The sequence below is a fragment of the Microcebus murinus genome, chromosome 24, assembly GCF_040939455.1.
Source record: "Microcebus murinus isolate Inina chromosome 24, M.murinus_Inina_mat1.0, whole genome shotgun sequence".
Lineage (NCBI taxonomy): Eukaryota > Metazoa > Chordata > Mammalia > Primates > Cheirogaleidae > Microcebus > Microcebus murinus.
In genome coordinates, this window is record NC_134127.1 from 4,925,666 (window position 1) to 4,947,842 (window position 22,177).

Sequence of the window (22,177 nt, forward strand, 5' to 3'; positions counted from 1 at the left end):
ACTAAGGAAGGAATGTCTGCGGTAATCCCTCGGTAACACAGTGCTGGTTTTGCAGCCCTCCCGGCCAGGAAGCTGTTCCTAATGTTTAACCTTAATCCCTCCCGCTGTAATTTAAGGCCCTTTCTCATGTTGAGTGCAAATGGAGAACAGCTGCTCACGCTCATCGCCTGACATCAGCTATTTCTCAAGATGACCCCGTGAGACAGGCCGGGGTCATCAGGCCCAATTCGGTGCTCAGCAAATGTGTGTTTATTCCTGCGTGCGTGGCCGCAGACTGGCCGGCCGGGCGCGATGAATAGCCGAGGGTCTGCTCGGCCGTCCCTTTTAGACGTCCGTGCGCCGCCTCCCGCTGTCGCCAGGACGCTCGGACCCCGGAGGGCGGGCACCCTGCCTGTTGGACCTGCCTCGAGAAGACCCTGGGGTGGGGTCCAGAGGGGACTCTCCTTCGCCTTGGACGTAGCTGTTTCTGGGATCTCTCTTCGATCGCACGGACTGGGGACATTCTGCGAGGGTGTGCGGCCTCCCTGACATCCCCAGGGGCCCAGCGGAGGGCCGAGGGGTGGGGGTGGGGGAGAGCCCAGAGGGGTCCGTGACCACGTGGGGACCCTCCCGGCCTGCTGCCCCTGCTCCCTGCAGTCAGGGATGAAATGCAGCCGTGCAGCCAGCCACGCCCGTGGCCACTGAGACAACAGCACCATGGGCGCGACCTTCCTCTCCCAGCTCTCTCTGCTCTGGCTGGTCCAGGCTTTAGAGAAACACGGGCAACAGTGTCCGGGGACCTTCTGAGGCCTGGCCCAGCCCGCCCGCCCCTTCCCTGATTTGACCTTTGGCAGGAGCTGTGTCTCTCTGAACAGCGTTGCCGCTGGTTTCAGGGGCCTCGGCCGCCTGCCTCTGTGTCCCTCTGCCCAGAAGACGGGCCGATGGCCGGGACTCTGCTACCTGCCTGCCGCTAGGCACCCTCCTGCCTGTCCTCCTGCAGAAGGCGCAGCATTCCTTCCGACCCACCGGGAACCTCCCCCTCCAGGCTCAGGGGCCAGCCGTTCCTGATGGTTATCGGAGGCCTGGATCAAAGCCGCCTGGGGGTCGTAAATCTCCCGGCTGTCAGGCCCCGGGGCAGCTGAGGAGGGTTGACAGCCCTTTGGGCCTCAAAGGGAAAACTTTGCTCCACTCCACCCACTCCCACCTCTGCCAAGAAGCTGTCCTCTCAGGAGCCACTGCCAGGCCATTCCATTCCTGGGAGCCGCCTGGGAGGCGAGCAGCATTGTGTGTGTGGGGGAGGCGAGGGCGGGGCTGCGACCGTGGCCTCTCTGGGCGCATGTGCGTGCATGAGCGTGTGCGTGCACGGGCGTGTGCGCGCGTGTGTGCACGTGTGCATGCGTGTGCGTGCAGAGGTTGTGTGCCTTCACCGGCGTGCCAGGTGCTTTATGGCGCCCCGCAGGTGGGTGGACGGGGGCAGGGTGCAGACTCTCAGAGTCGCAAGCCCCGCCCGGCCCTCAGCAGCCCTTGAGCCCAGACCCCTCATTTTCCAGAAGAAACTCACCAGGCCTGGCGGGTGGAAGGGTGCACCCCGCAGCCACACGGCTGGCGGTTATGGGACGGCCAGACCAGGAAACCGTTCTCCCAGCTCCCATCCGGCACGGGGGGCTGGGGGGGGGCCTCAGGAAGCACTGGGACCTCACGGAAACATCCAGAAGGCCCTCCTCACCCTTCTGCAGTGTGCGCAAGGAGAAGGGGAGGGAGGGACGGGAGGTCCTGGAGCCCCTCTGTTTGCCGGGACACGGGAGTCCTCACGCAGAGGGAGGACAGACACAGACGTGCTCAGGGGCTGTGGGAAGACGCAGGGAGAGGACAGCCACCCAAGAGCCAAGCAGGCCGGGCGAGGTGGCTCACGCCTGTCATCCCAGCACTCTGGGAGGCCCAGGCGGGCGGATTGCTCGAGGTCAGGAGTTCGGAACCAGCCTGAGCGAGACCCCGTCTCTACTATAAATAGAAATAAAATTAATTGGCCAACTGAAAATATACAGGCTTGGGGCTGAGCGTGGCATTTTCAAGGGTGCAGGGACCATGCAGGGACTGTCACCGCACTCCCTCCTGTTCAGGGCTCCCCCGGAATCAACGCGGCTGGTGAAGGAAGGGGTTGTAGAGATGACCTCGCGTACCCCCTCCACTTGCTCACAAGGAGACGGAAGCCCGGGCTGGGGGGTGAGGGGGTGGCATCAGCAGAGACCCTGGGACCTCAGACCCTCGGGAACGCCAGCCCGAGCGGATCCACACCCCAAATGCACGCAAGCCTCGCCCTCCGTGAACTACACGCAAGCGCTTGTATAAAACACATAAAGATACATGAGCGTGGTCTCGGAACAATGCCCCGCAGATAAGATAGCTTTAAATCCTCCCCGGAATGGTCCAGTCTAGCCCCCAGCTCCCAGCGGCCGCAGGTGTTCAAGGGCAGCGGCGGCCGCTCAGACTTCGAGAGCTTGGGTCCCGTGTGCCGCGCGGGGACAGGAGAGCAGCCGGGCGAGGACACAGGATGTGGAGTCACAGAGGCCTGGGTTTCAGGCCGGCCTGGGCCCTTGCTGGCTGCTGACCTGCAGCCAATCACCCGATGGTTTCCGAAAGCGCCCCCACCCCACACGGGGTTGCGCCCGTGAAGCGGTACCCGCCGGTGCTGGGGCCGTCACTCGGGACACGCGTGAGAGATGTTCACTTCTAGAGGTCCTTCCAGATTCTCGGCCTGAGTGACACTCGCAGGGACCTTGCTGGGAGGCGGGACCAGGCAGGACCCTCCCGGCTTGGCGGGGGCGTGGGCGCTCGGCCTGCTTCTCGTCTTCAGGGGACTCGGGGGTGGGAGGCCTGGGTTTCGTCAGTTCGGAAGAGATTGACCCCAGGAACTGGGACGGGGGAGTTTCAGATGCCGCCAGCACATTGGTGGCTTCTAGGGCCCTTGTTCCATGTGGCCGGGGCGCGTCCCGGGCTGCGCTCTGGGGCTCCGTTGGGGGCTGGGTTGTGTCCCCTCGAAATTCGTGTGCTGAAGTCCCAACCCCCAGGACCTCAGGCTGTGACTGCATTTGGCCTCTACAGAGGTGGCTGAGCTAAGACGGAGTCATCAGCGTGGGCTCCCATCGACAGGACGGGAGTCCTCACGCAGAGGGAGGACAGACACAGACGTGCTCAGGGGCTGTGGGAAGACGCAGGGAGAGGACAGCCACCCAAGAGCCAAGCAGGCCGGGCGAGGTGGCTCACGCCTGTCATCCCAGCACTCTGGGAGGCCCAGGCGGGCGGATTGCTCGAGGTCAGGAGTTCGGAACCAGCCTGAGCAAGAGCGAGACCCCGTCTCTACTATAAATAGAAATAAAATTAATTGGCCAACTGAAAATATACAGAAAAATATACTCGAGCTCAGGGGTTCGAAACCAGCCTGAACAAGAGTGAGACCCTGTCTCTACTAAAAATAGAAAGAAATTAATTGGCCAATTAAAAATATATAGGCTGGGTGCAGTGGCTCACGCCTGTAATCCTGGCACTCTGGGAGGCCGAGGCGGGCGACTGCTCCAGGTCAGGAGTTCAAAACCAGCCTGAGCAAGAGCAAGACCCTGTCTCTACTATAAATAGAAAGAAATTAATTGGCCAACTAATATACATAGAAAAAACTAGCCGGGCGTGGTGGTGCATGCCTGTAGTCCCAGCTACTCGGGAGGCTGAGGCAGGAGGATCGCTTAAGCCCAGGAGTTTGAGGTTGCTGTGAGCTAGGCTGACGCCACGGCACTCACTCTAGCTGGGGCAACAAAGCGAGACTCTGTCTCAAAAAAAAAAAAAAAAAAAAAGAGCCAAGCAGACCAGCCCCAGAAGAAACCAACCCTGCTGGCACCTCCATCTTGGACTTTGAGCCTCCAGAACGATCAGATGACCCATTTCTGTTGCTGAAGCCGCACTGTCTACGGTGCCGTGTTGCGGCAGCCCGGGCAGCGTGGACAGGCCCCATTCAGTCTCCCTCCTGCCACCTGGAGAGGCCTTGACCCGGCTCCTAGACCCCTGGTCTGGGGGACAGAAAGGGACCAGGGGCCAGGGCTTCTTGGACTTCCGTGGAAACTCACTTCCTGGGGAGCTCGACGAAGGTGCAGGTTCCATGACCATCTATCTGTGTCTGGGGAGGTTCCCCCCTTTTAGGGACATTCCCATAAATGCCCCTAAATGTTTAGGGCTGGACAGCCCTCCAGCTGCCCCGGTCCTCAGTTCTTGGGGACTCGAGCAAAGGGAAGCTGGAAGCTGTCTGTCCCCAGCCCGGTGGTGGCTAGCTGGCGGGTAGGGCTGGAAGTTCCCAGATTTGCCTGGACTCGAACCCTCTCCTGGCACCGAAGGTTCCTGCCCCCCAGGCCGGTCCCTGCTGCCTTTCCTGGCGGGACAGGTGAGTGAAGCTGGGGCCTTCCTAGGGGAAGGGGAGGGGGAGGGGGGCGGGGAGAGCGCCGTGCCCCAGGCTCCCGGTTGGGATGGGCGTGGAGACGGTATGAACTCCTGCTCCTGTCAGTCAGTCTGCGGCTGACATACGCACAAAGGTACCTTTTATAGGTGGGAAATTATAGGTGCTGCCACTTCAAAGGCCTTGGCAACCAGAGCTCCTCTTTGATAGATGACAGTATTATTGATGGTGATTTATTGCTGGGGCCATTTTGACAACAGAAATAACCAGTTTCCCCACCTTCTTGGCTGGCTTCTCCCACACCTTGCTGGGTTTTTCTTGGCCTGCCCCCTCTTTTTCGGCTCTGGGGTGTCCTCCCTGCTCAAGGAGGCTGGGGCATCTGTTTAACGAACACGGTGAGGGATGTGGCTTATTAACTTGTCATCATGTGTCATAAAGTTTAGTGAAATGCTGGCAGATTGTAATCCCAAACAGGGCAATTACCCTACCATTAAGGCGGCTTCCCTTCTTTCTCTCTTTCTCTCTCTCTCTCTCTTTTATTTTTCTTTCTCTCTCTCTACCTCCAGCCCCCTTTCCTGGTTGGGATTGTTCCTTATCTTTGTCCCACTTGCTTGATTAGTCAGGAGCAGAAGTCGCTGGGCTTTGTAATTATCGCAGAGCAAGGCCAGCCTTGGCTGCCAGGGGCTCAGGGCAATGAGCGGTGGAGGCCGAGCCCCTCGAGGCTTGCTGCAGTGGGCCGAGGGACCTCCCCGGGGACGGCCACCCTGCGCCTTCCCGGCCAGGTGGCTGCGGTAGGAAGCAGACGGTGGTCGGGGGGTTGGTGGCTCCCGGGACAGAGCTGATGGGGGTTAGCTGAGCCGCCTCCCACCCTGCCACTCGCCCAGGTTCCCCTGTGCAGTGTCTCCCTCAGCCTTTCACTCGCTCACCTTTGGAACTGGTACCAGAGGTAGAAAACACAAAAGGGAGGTGGCCTCGGGGTGGGGACACAGGACGCAGGGACTCACTTAATCTGAGTGTGAGTCCTGGCTGCCGTTTCTCCGTCTAAGACTTGGTTTCTCAATCTGTAAAATGGGGATGATAATTCTTGCCCTGTCTCCTTCACACACTTTCAGAGAGGATCAGAGGTAGATAAGGGACAGGAAGGAGGATGGCTGGCAGGAGGTCCCTCCACAAATCTGAGGGATTGCCGTAGTTTCATATGTGCCATTGCAGGGTCTTGCGTCATCTTTAATGACAGCCTCGGCCCCTGTTGTTCCGGAGGAGTGTTAAGCACGTTGAGGGTCAGCCTCTGTTTCTCTCTATTCCTTGTGGTTTGTAACGCCCTTGGCTTCTCAAGTCTCTTTAGGAGGCATCGTTCGACTCTTGGTCTGAACAATGGAACTTTTTAGGCACATTCATGACAAATCCTTGTTATAAGCGCAGTGCCTTGTTGAGAATGCAAAAGCGAACAGGCTGAAGGCAGAACCGTGTCACAACTGGTTCACGATTTGGCCAGATCCTAAAAGGCCCTTAGAGCTCATTTAGTTGAATCGTCCCATTTTATAGATGTGTAAATTTGAGGCTCAAAGAGGCAGAGCATATTTTATAAAAATTCATCAGATAAATTGCAGACAGAGCTGGGACTAGATCTCCCAGCCCAGGGCTTTCTCCACCAAAGCACTTTGACTGCCTGACCCTGGGCGCCCCTTCTCTTCCTGGGGAAGGAGCTTCCTGGCATCAATCAGCTCTCAGGAAAGCACCTGCTAGCAGTCATTTACACCTTAGTGTGAATTTAAGTCAACATTTAGTTCTCCCAGGTGTATTTGCTTTTGATGCCTCATCCCCAGTTATACAGAGCTGGGCATTTTTTCCCTGTCCCTGGAATTTCTAGCACCTGTGAGAAGAGGCAACGTGGCGTGGCGGGGGGGGGGGGGGCTCGATTCTCACCCCCTGGAATTGTGTGGGCAATAAGGGCAGGCGCTGCTTCCCGAATTCAACCACTCCGGGCCAAGATCTCTGTATCCACAGTTCAGCGTGTGTTTGTCAGGAGCTGTCAGGAATTAAGGCTGGGAGGATGGATGGAGTCAGACTGGTTTAAAAATGGAAAACCAGCAGATAGGTTTAAAAATGGAAAGCGGCCAGACAGAGTGAAGGTGGCTCCTAAACAAAACACCTGTCCCTTCTGTTGTTCTCTGGTTTCTTTCCCCGTAGCTGGAGGACACTAGAAGGCAGACCAGCATGAATAACTAGTCTTAAGTCCCAAGTGCCCGGTGCAGGGAGAGTTTCTGGGCCCTGCTGTGTTAGGCTGTGTGCAGGGAAGTGACAGTGACACTGTTCCAGCCTTGTGCTGGGTCCCCCTGCTTCTGCCCATGGGGGGGAACAACAGTGCTCTTCCTGGAGGTCACTTTGAGCCTTTGGTGGAACACGATGAGACTGAGCCGTGATAAAACGTGTAGATGGGACTTTTGCTGATTGGAAATGCAAAGAGGCAGAAAGGATTTAGAAATGACACAGTAGGACCATAAGGGGAACGGAACAGCTTTGGTTTTAAGCCTGCAGACCACAAGGAGCCACGTGTAAATTTCCTCCTGACTCTAGAGAAGGGATCTGGAGCCTGGGGGCAAGGTCAGGGCAGAGATGGCCATGTAGGACCTCAGCCTGGAGGAGGTAGGAGATGGGGTGCAGTCTCTGCAGGGAGAAGGATTCCAACACTGCCTCCCAGGGGACGGCTGTCACTGGGCTGGGGTGGCAAGTGGCATCGCAGCTTCACTCTTCCTTCCTGGTCACTCCCCGTCGGTCCTGGGGGACAGAGAGCAATGCAGGATAAAGACAGTGCGAGGTGGGGCTATTACTCTCCCCTCCCCAAGGCCAGTAAGGGACCTATGGATCTGCCACTGTTTGTGGTCCTGGAGGGCTTTGCTAGGTCAAGGCACCTGTCAAAGCCTCCCTTTGCCCTCTCAAGCCACAGGGAGAAGACCAGAGGTGGCCCATCTTTATCGGCAATCTCGGATGACCCAACCAATATACGTCAATAACGAATTGTGTGGTCTCGTGCAAGTCGCTTTGCCCTGCTGACCCAGTTGCATTGTGAAATAATAGCTAAGGAGATAATGGACAGCGGGTATTTTGCGAACTTTGTGCTGATATGCACAGGTTAGTCCCCATGACAATGACTCTCTGATTCTGTTGTTTGGAACGCTGGAAAACTGCTCTCCCTCTCTCAGGAATTCACAGGGCGAAAATGCTTCTGATCCTGAGCCGCCGGGAAGGACCAGGTTTCTGGTTTCTGGGGCAAGGTGAGCCCCTTTCTCTCAGGGATCCGAGGGGGAAAGGAGAATTCCCTGCTCCTGGGGTGGGTTCTTCTGGAAGCCACACCACCCTTCCTTGCATCCGAGCAGGGCGCCCAGCCCCACTTCTGTCTGGAAACACCTTGCCTAGCCCCGGGGCCAGCCCCGTCTCAGCAAGGCCTCAGCCACGTGGAACCTGAAAGGTAGGTCAGCTGCCTCCGGTCCTGACAGGTGAAGAAGGGAGATAGGTAAGCTGCACCCTCCCTCCTTGAATTGATAACTGCTGAGCAACAGCCGCTCTGCAATTGCTAAATAAAACCTCCTGCCCCACCATGGCAGATTTATGGCTGGAACACCTTATCTGAATGCAGGATATTTCAGGAGTGCACATGGGTGTGTGCGAGATGGGAGGGGAGAAAAGGCAGTTTTGCAAAACTTCCCAGGGGTGCCCAGCAAATTCCTCCCTCTCCTCCCTTCCCGGAAGCAATAGCTGGAAGCCCTTTCCAGATCTGCCAGAACTTATATATCTGTGGATTTCTTCCCCAAACCTAGCACAGTGTAGACGCCTCGTGAAGTGTTTGCCTATGGTGATGAGAAAGACCGTGGGCTGGAAAAGGGCTGTGTTTTTGATGAGTTTAATTCAATCCAGCAGATATTTAACAAGTGCCCATTCTTGCTCAGGGCTAGGAAAGCTACTATGATTATTTTTTGAGGGGAGAGAGGGGAGGCATGGAGAATATTAATAAAGATGACACAGGCTCTTTTCTCTAGAATCACGGTCTATTTTGAGGGGCCAGGACATGCACGGACGCGCCGGGTGGGAGTGGGATGGGTGGGGACAGGCGATGATTCACGGTCCGGAGTGTAGCTGCAGGAGGCAGACACGCCTGGTAGGATGTCAGGGTAGTTTCTTATGTTTTGGGCTCCTCAGTTTTCCCACCTCTAAAATGGGGACAACAATCTTCCTAGCTGCCAAGGTCGCCGCCGTGAAGGTTGGATGATCTGGTGGAGGGGTTCCTCGCACTGGCCGGGTCGGCGCTCAGCAGACAGCGCCATCAACACGGTGATGAAAGTGAGAATCGGGGTCCACGAACGGCGCCAGGCTGGAGATGACCAAGACCCAGGCACTGTCAAGAACTCGGGGCTCCACGTTTGCTGGTTCTGCTGTTGTTTTGCAACTCTGTAGCATTTGAAGCGGGAGGCCAGGAGTCCCGCTGCGAGAGGGGAAGCGAGGGTGGTGGGCGAGCCCCTTCCCACCCCGGCCCCGTCAAGGATTCGCGGCCCCGTGAGCAAAGCACTTTGTGACTCACGGCCGCTCCAGGGCAGGCTCTCGGGTGAAGGAAGCATGCTTTGTGGGTTGGTCTTGCAGGGGGGAGTCCGACATCCTGAGGGGCAGGGGGCATCACGAGCGGATGTTGGTCTGCCCCCGGAGGGAGGGAGAGAGTTCGAGAAAGAACAATCCTAGTTCGGTCTGGAGAAATGATTTGGATGCTCAGAGCAGACCGCCTGGGAAACGAACAGGTGAGTCAGCTCAGCTCGGACGGAGGGAAGGAGAAGATCGGTTTTCTTTTTCGGAAGCAGAAGCAAAGGTTCCTAGCCGGTGGTGACAGGGACGAAGGCGATGACGGCAGCTGACAGACACGCAGGGCGTTTGTTTATTACGAATGCGGTGTGTCAGACACCCACCTCAGCTCGGCTGACCCTCAGCACAGCCTGGGGGGTAAATGCGGGTATTATCTCTGTTTTTTAGATGAGGACTCCGAGCCCGCAGTAAGATTAAGGAGCTGGCCCTGGTCACTGGGTCACTCGACTGGCTGAGTGGGGGCCGGGATCTCAGGCCCCAGGCCGAGCACACCTGGGCCAGGTAGGGAGGGCTGGGGCACGAGGGCCGCCAGACAGGTGGCAGTGGGGGCGCGACCGCGTGCGGCTTCGGAGACAGCCTGTGGTGAGCAGGCAGTGCCCGCGCCCGCGCTCAGGGAGGCCCCAGCTGGGAAGCAGCGGGCGGGGGAGGCTGCGTCCGGCTGCCGGAGCTCAGGGAGGTGGCCGGCCAGGGGGTGCCTGCCTCAGGGGGCAGGGGCCGACTCAGGCCGTTCTTGGCCGTCGGCCCCACCGTGAGGAGCTGAGATCGGCACGCTGCCCCTTGTGGGTGGAGACGGGTCCGGGCCCAGAGTGGGCTGCTGCAGGCGTGCCCGGGGCTGGGGTCTCGCTGCCTCTCGCTGCACGCAGAGTCCCGGCCTCCCTCCCCTCCTCGCCTCTTCCTCCCCCTCCTCGCCCCTTCCTCATCACCCCCACCGAGAAAGTGCCCTCTGACCCTCCCCACGCCCCCGCACCCCGTCACTGCCCCCGCCAGGCCGTCCCTGCGCCGAGCAGAGCCTGCCTCTTCTCGCTGTGGCCCTGCGCAGGGAACTGTCCCTTCTCGTGTGGGGGGTACACAGACGCACCTACGCACACAGCACACACATACATACACACGCACATACACACAACACACACACACAACACACACCTACACACACACACCTACACACACACAACACACACCTACACACATACGCAAATACACACAACACACACACACAACACACACCTACATACACACGCACATACACACAACACATACACACAACACACACCTACACACACGCATACACACAACACACACCTACACACATACGCAAATACACACATAATACATACACATACACACACGCACACAACACACACCTACATACACACGCACATACACACAACACACATACACACACACCTATGCACACAACACATACGTATATACACATGAACATACACACAACACACACATACACACAACACACACCTACATACACACGCACACACACACACATATACACACACACCTATGCGCACACACCTACATACACATGTACATACACACAACACACATACACACACATACACACGTGCGCATGTGCACACACAAGCACACACATATAACACACCTACACACAGCACACACATGCATACATACATGCACATATAACACACATACACACAAATGCACATGTGCACACACAGAACACATCTGCACACACACACAGCACACCCACACACATACACACATGCACAACATACACATGCATGCACACATATACACACAACACAATACACATACACGTGTACATACACATGTACATACTCACATACACACATACACATACATACACACTTGTAAGGCTGATGGACTTTATGGCTTGATGTATATTGTTTAAAAAATTAACTTTGGAAGATTGCAAACATACAGGAAATGAGAGAGAAGAGCAAAGTGAATCTCCATGTACTCAACTCTCAGCATCTATGATGACCAACATTTTGTTCATCCGTCTCCTCCGTGCATTATAATGACCAGTCACAATTCCCTGCATTTCATCAGAGCTTTGAGAACGCATCTCACTTCATCCTTACCGCAGTCCTGTTGAATTAAGCAGAGTGGCTATTATTATTGTCATTTTATAAAGAGAAAACCAAGTCTCAGAGAGGTTAAGACACTTTTCCAAGGTTACACAGCAAGTGGGTGGCAGAGCCAGACAACCCAAGCTTTCTGGTGCCTAATAGGCCCCTTCCCATCATGCCACTCCAATAGCATTGTAGGGTGCAGGCGGGGTGTGTGTGTGTGTGTGTGTGTGTGTGTGTGCACAGCTCAGTTGGGCATCCCCTGAACTCTCAGCCGGCCAGGTTAGGCTTTCCTTTTAATCCCTTGGCGTGCCGTGCCTTGCTGCCCCCACGGTTGCGGGGGCCCGGGCAGAGGCAGGCAAATTAAGTTCTCCCAGGTTGTTCACCGGTGGCTTCCTTGGATCGTGGCTGCAGGATGTTTATAAAACTCTGAATCAATTTGAGGCACAGAGATTTTCAATCAGGGAAGCAGATTGCACTGATAGGGTCAAAAGGCCTGTCGCCAGCGAGGATCACAGCATCTGACATATTAATTTGAGCTGTCAGAATCAATATGTGTAACGGAGGAGGCCTTGCTTCTGCAAAGGAGTGGGAAAAGAACAGGGGGGTGGGGCATCCCACCCTGCCGGGGACTAAGGTTTCACAGATTCCTGCAGAACCAGTCCCACCAGCGTGTGGCCGGGGCTCCTGGGGCGCAGGAGGGGGTGCGGGGACTGGAGCCTTCTCCATGGGGTGCTGCACGCGGCAGCCAGGGGCCCTGTCGCCCCGCAAGTAACCTTCACACAAGCGCCCACTTCACCCCAGCACCCCGTGGGCTCTGAAGCCCTCTCGCAGGCAAAGGAGGCAGATCTGAGCGCTGCCAGGAAGTACATTCGTTACCGAGAACCTTTTTGATATTTAGCATGCGAAATGTCTGCATTGCTGGAGCCAGGCTTCTGGGGAGGGGGCGCGTCCCCGTGGAGCCTGCCCTGTCCCGGTCAACACACGGCACACCCTACCTTCAGCGCCCGGGCACCTTTTCCTGTCCTCCCTCTGCCAGCTCTCCCTGTGGTCCCTGTCCCCGCCCCCGGTTCCTTTTAGACCGCTTGGGACAAGCCTGCCGCTTTTTACGACCCCATGACTTCCCTGGTCAGGTCTGGACACGGAAGTTCTTAAATGAACCCCGGGTGAGCACAGAGCACGCCGGGTCTGGGGGCGCTGGGCAGAAGTGCCGCCCACCTTTCTTAGGCCACACATGCATACATACATACGTACACACATAACACACAACGCACACACACACAAATGCACATGTGCACACACATAACACAGGGGATCACGAAAATAAGTGATCCCGTGTCACGTCGGGGCCAAGGCAGAGCAGCGGCTCGGGGGCTATTGGTCGCACTCCAGGTAGACCCTGGCGCCCCAGGCCATGGCGTTAGTGACCACAAAGTCCAAATCTTTCTTTCTCAGATGCAGCCGCCGAGGCCTGGAAAGGGGAATGGCCGGCCCACAGAACACAGCCAGGGAGAGTCCAGCCCGGGACCGGAACCCCGTCTTCTGAGGCTCATGCTAACGTCCTTCCTGTCCTTCGGCAAAGAAGGACTAAGGTACGTGCTGGGGTCCGAGGCCTCCAGCTCGTCCTCATAGAGCGGACTGTTGCAGTGCAGGCTGACGGCCGGGGAGGGAGAAGTTTGAGGTTTGAGGGTGTTGATGGGGGAGGAGATGGGGCTCCAGGCAGACCTAAGCAGGGACAGCGTGCCTGGAAGGGCGTGTGCGTGTCGTGTGTGTGTGTGTGTGTGTGTGTGTGTGTGTGTGTGTGTGGCCAAGGGTGACCTCCTGGAGGAAGTTCCTTTCCATCTGCCTCTGACTGGTGACAAGGAATGGGGCCAAGGTCAGGGCTGGGGAGGGAGGGAGAGCGCCCCTCCCCGGCAGAGGGTGCACGGGACAGGCAGGCTGGAACCTGAGCAGCCTCCAGATGACAGTCAAGTGGCCACAGGAAGACTCCAATGGGAGCGAGCAGAGAACGTGAAGGGTTGGAAGAGACCTGGTGTAGATTCCACGCTGCCTTCCACAACTCCCGCAGGGGTCCTCAAACTTTTCAAACAGGGGGGCTGGCTCACTGTCCCCCAGACCGTTGGAGAGCGCGGGGCACATCCCACACGTGCGCGCTGTGGGCCCGGGACCAGTCGGCAGCTAAGCAGGACAGGCAGCGGCGGCAGAAACACCCTGCGGGCCGGATAAATGTCCTCGGCGGGGCGCATGTGGCCCACGGGCCGTAGCTTGAGGACCCCGGCCCTAAGGTGTCTGGACTTGACCTTGGGGCTAACAGGGAGACTTTGCCGGGTTTCCTGCTGGTTCTCTGGCTTCCAGATGCTAAGGGCTGTCTGCGCTGGTCCACCGGCCCTGAAGCCCTCAGGTCAGCTTCCCAGCAGCTCTCGTCAGTGAACATTTACCCTGTGCCCGGCTCGGGGCTGAAGTGAGTATTTCAGTAGAGGAGCTCGTTTAATGTCCATAACAACCCGATAACGTGCCCGCCATTATTGCTCACGTTTACGGATGTTAACAGGTGACACTTACTTAGCGCTGACCATGTGCCAGGCACGGTTCTAAAGACCTCGTGGATATCCACTAACCCATGCCTCACAAAAGCCCTGTGTCTCGGGGACTGCTATTATCCCCATGTTATAAACTAGGAGACCGAGGCACAAGAAAGATAAACAACTTGTCCGAAGCCACGCTGGCCACCAGCAGAGCTGGGGTTCACACCCGATCGATCTGGCTTCAGAGCAGCTCTCAGCCACCGCGCCTGGTGGCTCAGACCAGGGGGGGCTGCCTCCTGCCGCTTCTCCGAGCCCCATCATAGAAGGAGGCCAAAGGGAATATGAAAAATTTAGAGGAAAATATTTCCCCCTTGTTGGTAAATTCCTTTTTTTCCTCCAAACGAACAAGGAAGGAAAACAACCCTCCCAAACCCAAGATGGAAACCTCCTTGTCCAGGAAATGGGGGACAGGATGGTGGGAAGAAGCTGGAACATTACACGGAGGAGGGGCCGTCTCGGAAGGGTGGGTGGCCCTTCTGTCGGGGGGGTGTCATCGGCAAGGCTCCCATGACCCCCACCCACCCCGACGTTACCCCTGTGAGCGTGTCGTGGCATGTGGCAGAAGAGTTTGCAGTGTAACTAAGGTTATCAGTAAGAAGACCTTAAAATTGGGAACTTATTTAGCTGGGCCTAACCTAATCCTGAGGGCCCCTGAAAAGCTGAGTATTCCCTCCAGCTGCTGGGAAAGAAAGGGACATCGGAGAGGCTTGGAGTGTGAGAAGGTTCTCTGTTGTTGAGGTGGAGGTGGCCCTGGGGCCAGGACCCGAGAGCTGTCCCTGGCCAGCAGCCAGGAAGGAAACAGGGACTCGAGTCCTACAACCGCAAGGAGCTCGATCCTGCCAATACAGGCATGAGCTTGGAAGAGGACTCGAGCTCCAGATGAGAAGGCAGCCACCCAGCCAGCCGGCCAGCGCCTTGGTTTCAGACGTGGGGCAGCCCGAGCAGGAAGCCCGGCCACACCATGCCGGACTTCTGACCCACGGGCCTGTGAGATGATCAGTGGGTGTTGTCTGAAGCTGCTAACTTTGTAGTGGTTTCTCGAACAGAGAAAACGAATGCGGATTTTGTCACCCGGAAAGTGGGGTGCGGCTGTAGCAAAACCTAAACTGTAGGGGGTGGCTTTGGGACCAGGCAGTGAAAGGATTTTGAGAGCATGAGAGAAAGAGCCTAGATCGTCTGGGACAGGCCGGCAGCAACACGGACTTCAAGAGCTGCTGGCGAAGGTTCGGAAGGAAGTGAGGGACGTTAGAGAGAAATTCTAAGTCGCCCCAGTCATGGGGACAGACTGTTGGTAGAGATGTACTTCCGCTCAGAGTCAGGGCGCACGTGGGGAACATGTTATTAAATGCACTGGAATAGGAGTTGCCAAATGGTGACTTTCCAATTTTATCATCCGTTCTGTACTTACAGTTGAAATTCTTCTATAAAGAAGATCTTTTGCAGGACATGGTGGCACCTGTGGTCCCAGCTACTCGGGAGGCTGAGGCAGGGGGATCGCTTGAGCCCAGGAGCTCTGGGCTGCCGTGCGCTAATGCCGATCAGGTGTCTGGGCTAAGCTCGCGACATCAATATGGTGACCTCCCCGGAGTGGGGCACCACCAGGTTGTCTTAGGAGGTGTGACCCAGCCCAGGTAGGAAACGGAGCAGGTCAAAACTCCCGAGTCGCTCGGTGGTGGGCTCTCGCCTGTTTAAGAGCCGCTGCACTCTGGCCTGGGCAACACAGCAAGACCCCGTCTCAATTATTAAAAAAAAAAAAAAGAAGCGTGTCAATAGCTTGACATACAGTCCACACAGGAAAGGCAGTGTGGATGTCTGCTTCTTCCCCCTTACTTGTCAATTTTCAAAAGCATATTTTATACCATTATACCAGTCCAATCTGTCACTCACACCTCCAAAGAGTTGCAAAAGAATTGAAAACAAACCAACATTGAACAGAACTGCCAAGGCCCAGCGAATGGACAGGCAGGTCGCAGGGTGGTGGAGCAAAGCCTTGAACCCAGGCTCCTGGCGGTTCGGCCTCTGCTCTGAACTGCCGCATCTCGCCCCTGCCAGAGAGAAGGAAAATGGTCACGAGGTAACGTCAAGTGAATAAGGCGGGCTATAAAAATGCATCTCTACAGATCCATGGCTCTATTTACGGGTGCATAGAAAAAGGAGGAAGGAAACGCACCACAGTTTTTACAGTGGTTACCCCTGAAAACTTTAAAGACAAAAAAAAACCAGTCAGAACACTGTTGGGCTTGGGACCTTGGAACACTTGGAACCTTGTCTGGGCTGCCGGGAACCCAGGAAAGGATTGAGTCCCTTTGGTGTGACCTTGAGGGGCCAGTTTCCTGTTTATGAAAGTCCCTGTGGTCTTACTCTTGACGCTGGCAGGTGTCACTTGGGGGAGCTTGGAAGTGTCCTTTTCTAGGGAGCGGGGACGGACGTGCCACCGTCCCTCACTCCCAGGCGTCCTGTGTACCCGTGTGCTGCAGTGTGTGCAGCGTGTCGTGTGGAGGAAAACACGCTCCTCTCCGCTCGGCTACTTCTTAGCCGCGTGACCTTGGACAAGTCACTCACCCTCTTCGTGCCTCAGTTTACTCCTCCCTGACATGGGGAGAGTTATAGTACTGACCTTACATGGTTCTGGAAGGCTAAATGAGTTAATGTGACAAGACGCCGGGCACAAGAAGTACTCAGCCCACACATCAGTTTTTCTTATTCGAGAAAGCCTAGGAGAGTCGCAGGGCCAGCACGGTTTTGTAGTTTGAGGAATTGAAGGGAGCGTCTCTGGCCCCAGGTGCTGTGAGGGTCGCAGCCAAGCCCGGTTCCTGCCTCCCTGGCGCCCGCGTTTCTGCATCCAATTTACCTTGGCCGCAAAGGATGATTCATGGCTCTGTTCACATCCTGGTCTTCCACATAAATCTTCCCTCCCCGCGCTGGTGGTGACAGCCCGCGGGTCTCCTGGAGTTTCCTCTCCGAGTTTCCCATTAATGCTGTCTGCACGAGGGGAGACTTTGGGGCTCGGCCTTTCCCCCCAGCACCCTTCCTTGGGGAAGGGCGGGCAGGAGCGAAGGTGGGCAGTGGTGGAGGTGGGGGTTTCTGGAGAGGAGGGACCTGGGAGGAAGACCACCCTATGGGTCAGGTGTGGTGGCTCACGCCAGTGATCCCAGCACTCTGGGAGGCCGAGGCGGGCGGATTGCTCCAGGTCAGGAGTTCGAAACCAGCCTGAGCAAGAGCGAGACCCCGTCTCTACTATAAATAGAAAGAAATTAATTGGCCAACTAAAAATATATAGAAAAAATGAGCCGGGCATGCTTGGCGCATGCCTGTAGTCCCAGCTACTCGGGAGGCTGAGGCAGGAGGATTGCTTGAGCCCAGGAGTTTGAGGTTGCTGTGAGCTAGGCTGACGCTATGGCACTCACTCTAGCCTGGGAAACAGTGAGACTCTGTCTCAACAACAACAACAACAAAAAGACCACCCTAGCAGGATGTGACCTTGAGATGCAGGTTGGGGGCTGTGGTGGCAGCTGGGTGTTGAAGTGCCCCATGCCTGGAGCCCCCTCCCCGGAAGTGGGGGGAAGAATGCAGCCTTCCTTACAGGACAGGATGGAACGGGCTTGGCCCTGAGGGGAGGCGGAGCGATTGTTTGTGAAGCTAGTTTCTGGGTTGATCTGCTCAAGTGCCACTTTCTCTTCCTCTTCAACCAAGCGCCGCCCGGTCCGGCCACCCTCTCCCAGCCCCGATCATCCGTCAGGCCGACTCGTGCCAGCAACCCCTTCTTTCCGGTCCTGCCGAAGCCCAGATCCTCAGCTGGGATCCCCAGGAGTGAGGACGATCTCGTGGTTTTTTTCACTCATGTTTGAACTTTGGGTCAGAAGCTGAGGTGAGAAAGAGAAAACAGACCTGGATCAAATGTCCATTTCCCAACACCACCCAAGGTGCATTGGGACCCTCAGGGAAGTTTCCTCGTTCACTCATTTTATTTACTTATTTATTCATTCATCTGAGAAGTGTGTATTTTTTTTGAGACCGAGTCTCGCTTTGTTGCCCAGGCTAGAGTGAGTGCTGTGGCGTCAGCCTCGCTCACAGCAACCTCAAACTCCTGGGCTCAAGCGATCCTTCTGCCTTAGCCTCCCCAGTAGCTGGGACTACAGGCATGCGCCACCATGCCTGGCTAATTTTTTCTATATATATTAGTTGGCCAATTAATTTCTTTCTATTTATAGTAGAGACGGGGTCTCGCTCTTGTTCAGGCTGGGTTTGAACTCCTGACCTCCAGCAATCCACCCGCCTCGGCCTCTCAGAGTGCTAGGATCACAGGGGTGAGCCACCGCGCCCGGCCTGAGAAGTATATATTGACTCTTTTAAATAGTGTTCTTCAAAAAAAAAATTTGTTTGAACGGCAGAACACCTAACACAATCTCTGAACTGAAGCTCAGAGAGAACCAGCTACTCACCCAAGGCACCGAGTGGAGTAAGCGGGGGCTGGCTACCACCCAGTCATCTTGTTTCTAACCCTCAGGTAAAATACTCCCTGGTCACCTGGAGCATTACAGAGAAACACAGGCAGTCCTAAGCTTACAAATGAGCTCTGTTCCAAAAGTTCAGTTGGAAGTCAGTTGTCTGGAACTTGGAATATATTTTCCTGTAGAAACAGAGGTACAGATGGTGGCTGGGGTTCTCAGGCCAGCCCACTAAAGCCTATTTAATCCACGGTGTGTCAGAATTACAGAACGAACAATTCTCTATCAGCTTAGTGTCATTAATAGTACCGCAGAAAAGATGTCCTTTCTGCTGGAGGGGCAGTAACTACCGCCGGTGAGGAACCCAACTCCCAGCCCCACCCACGCGGAACACAGCAGGGAGCTAAGCTAGTAAATTAGCAAAAATAGCCTTTATATATGTATTGTAATACATGCCTCCAATTCTCCTTGGTCCCAGCAGAATGTACAGTCTGTGAAGGAAGGGATTTTATGTGTATTTTGTTTCCTGCTGTGTCCCATCACATAGTGGCACATAGCACGCGCTTGATAAACTAGCGTTGAGTGAATAAATGCACTTAAGCTTTGTGATTTGTTAAAGAAGGGACCCTCAGACCCTTGCTGGAATCTGGTAGTGATTCTCTAACACAAAGTACAGCTGCTTGTTTTGTTTTCAAGCCCATTGTATTTAGAAATAGCAAATTAGAGGCTGGTACAGACAGAGCCACGGACAGCAGGGAGAAGTGACCAACATTAAGTGGGGGGGGGGGTTGGTGGCAGAAAAACTATAAAGAGTTGACACGGGAGCTCCAACACACAGCAGCCTGGGAGCAGTTGGCTCAGCAGCCCTGGGAGTCGTTACTGTAAAACAAACATTAATTAATGTTCTATAATTTTTCGCCCCTATTTAAGGATATATAAGAGTATGTGTGGAAATTGCAGGCAACTTAATAAAAAGTTACATTTCTTAATGAAAGAGACTTTCCTGTTATCTGGAAGGCCATTCTGCTTTGGGACTCTTCAAGTTCAGCGTGCTTGAGTCCTCTGGTCTATAGCGTTAGAAAACTCTGGGTCTTACACTTCAGTTACTGTAGGGGCTATTTTGGGATTTTGTGGAGCTCTCAGCCTTTTTTTTTTTTTTTTTACTGCAAATATAATTGGATAACTAATGAAGAATTTCCCCTTTAAAGCAGAAAGAAACTAGAAGTGCACCTCAGCTGCTATGGACAGCTCTGCACCCATCCCAGGTGGCTCAGGGTGGCTTCCTGGAGCCCAGGCGTGGGGAGAATGGAGGCAATAGCAGTTACTGCTAAAGAGTGCAGCTGTCTGGGGAATTTTGCATGAGGACAGAGAATGGGCTTCAGAGTAAGACAGACCTGCATTCAACGTCAGCCCTTCTGCTTACTAGCCTGCGACCTTGGACAAAGTCATTAGCTACTCTGAGCCTTAGTTTTCTCTGCCTCAGAAAGGTCATGCCTTCTTAATGAAGTTGTGCAGTTTGACTGAAATAGTATATTTATTTTATTTTTGAGACAGGGTCTTGCTCTGTCATCTGGGCTAGAGTGCCGTGGCGCCAGCCTAGCTCACAGCAACCTCAAACTCCTGGGTTCAAGCGATCCTCCTGCCTCAGCCTCCCGAGTAGCTGGGACTGCAGGTATACGCCATCACTCCTAGCTAATTTTTGTATTCTTGCAGAGATGGGAGCTCACTATGTTGCTGAGGTTGGACTTGAACTCCTGGCCTCAAGTGATCCTCCTGTCTCAGTCTCCCAAAGTGCTGGGGTTACAGGCATGAACCACCAGGCCTGGTCTGAAATAGTGTATTTAAAGGGCCTAATATAGTATAGCGCTTGTCACATAAAAGACACTCAACAAGTACAATCCTCTCTCTTCCTATCCAGGGCACACCCTCCTCTCGCTTCTGATGTGGAGTGTAGGGGTGCATGCGTATTGCAAGAGTGACTTGTTCACCCAACGACGACATTTCTCCTAGCGGCTCTTCTGATTCCCTGCCTTGCTCCATGGTGGATGGGCAGCTGGGCAGATGGACATATTTTAAAAATGCTCTGCAAATGTTTGGTAAATATCTGACCACACCAGCTTAGGTGCTGATTTGAGGTTGAGAGCCAGTGAGAAAGCATCGTTTCCACGGACAAATGTGCTGTGCACGTGGCTCGGTCTGTCAGTGCTGCTATAACAAAAATGCCATGGACTGGGTGGCTTAAACTATAGACATTGGTTTCTCGCAGTCCTGGAGGCGGGGGAGTCCAAGATCAAGGTGCCCACAGATTCACTGTCCGGTGCAGCTTTGCCATCAGGCTGGGGATTAGGTTTCAATGCATGAGTTTTTTTTTTTTGGGGGGGGCACAAACATTCAGTCTATAGCAACGTGGAAAGTGGCGTGAAGCATGCACCCCTGACCCCTTCCACATGGCAATCATGTCCAGGAGGCGATGGCCCACGTGAGTCAACGTGGTCTGTGAACCGACCTCTCCTTGTTCAGGTGTCACACACCGTTGCTTGGGGACACGGGCCAAAAGTTTTCTATGGAAGTTTCACAAACTTTTACAATTTTGCAAGTTTGAGGGCCGTAGTTAAATGTCACTGTGAAGGGCCCGGATGCCCCTGGGCACAAAGGCTCCCATTTCCCCGGCTGCTGATGGCACATGGCTCGGTCCCCCCAGGCGTTGCTGGCACCGGAGGGAGGTGCCTCACCCGAGGTTGTCATCCCTCCCCCCCAGGGTAGCTGGCATCCAGGGGCTGGCGGGGCCAGGTGGCATATGAGGCTCTGGTCCCCTGTCTCAATGTGGGATGTCCCTGAAGGTCACCCCAGCCCCGGAACTCTCTGTGGGATTGGCCAAGGCCGCCGTTGCCGCTGCCCTGCCACCGAACTCCGACTTCTAACCAGTCCTGCTCCCTTCACCCCTTCTCAAGAACACTTCTCAGTAAGACACCTGCAGACAGACGGTGTCCAAGTTCCTCTTTCTGGGGAATGGACCTAAATTTGGGAAGAGAGGGGGATCCGAGGGCTGGATCAGCCGCCAGCCTGCGAGCACCGAGGCCCCGTCCCTGGGGCAGGGGAAGTGCTGGTGAACCCGGCGGGCCGCCGCAGCCCACGCGCGAAGCTTTCCCTGGTGGGGGGTGGGACGGGTATCGGTGGGAGGGAACGTCCTGGCAGGTGCTATGTAGTGTCTCAGGTGTTTGAGGGGTTTGGGGTGGTAGGACTCACACAGATTGAGGACACGTAGCTGCTGACGCCGTGGAGAAAGACAGTGAAGCCCGAGGATAATTATTCATATTAACTGTAGCCAGCTCCACACCGAGGGCCTGCTTGGAAGCAGGAAAAGAGGCTCTTATGGCGTGAAGCCGGAGGGCAGAGAAAGGCGTGGATCCGGCCCGGGACTCATCATGAGGGTAGCGGGACTCCAGAGAACCCCAGCCAAGCCCAGGTACAGCCCCAACTGGGGACACCTGGGCTGTGAGGCTTGGAGTGGGGACATCTGGGTTGACACACTAAAAATACTGGACCTCCAGATTGCCCTGCGTCCTCCGGGCCTGCAGGTGCAGCCCAGCGCTCCCCGTCAACGGCCACAGCCCCGTGCCTTGAAGACAACAGGGGCCTCTGCTTTGCAAGACAGGGCGTATCCCCCTCTGTGTTTAACTGCGCTTCCTCTCCTGGCCGCCAGCCCAACGACATGGGATCGGTCACAGCGTAATCTGGTCGGAAAAGTGCTGGGTCTTCGAAGGAGGACAGGCTTTTGTACCCGACAGGAGCCAGGAGACCTCACTGACACGTACCTCCTGGGGTGGGGAGTATTCTGGACCAAGGGGTGTAGAACATGTCTTTCTTTTCTTCTTCTTCTTCTTCTTCTTTTTTTTTTTTTTCTTTTTTGCTATGGGAGCATTGCTCTCTTTTTCATAATTGAACCACATGACAAGCGCCCTGGAAGGCAGCGCTAGCACGCTGCTTGCGTCATTCTTGGAAACTTGGAGAAATGAAGGCCCACACTAAGAG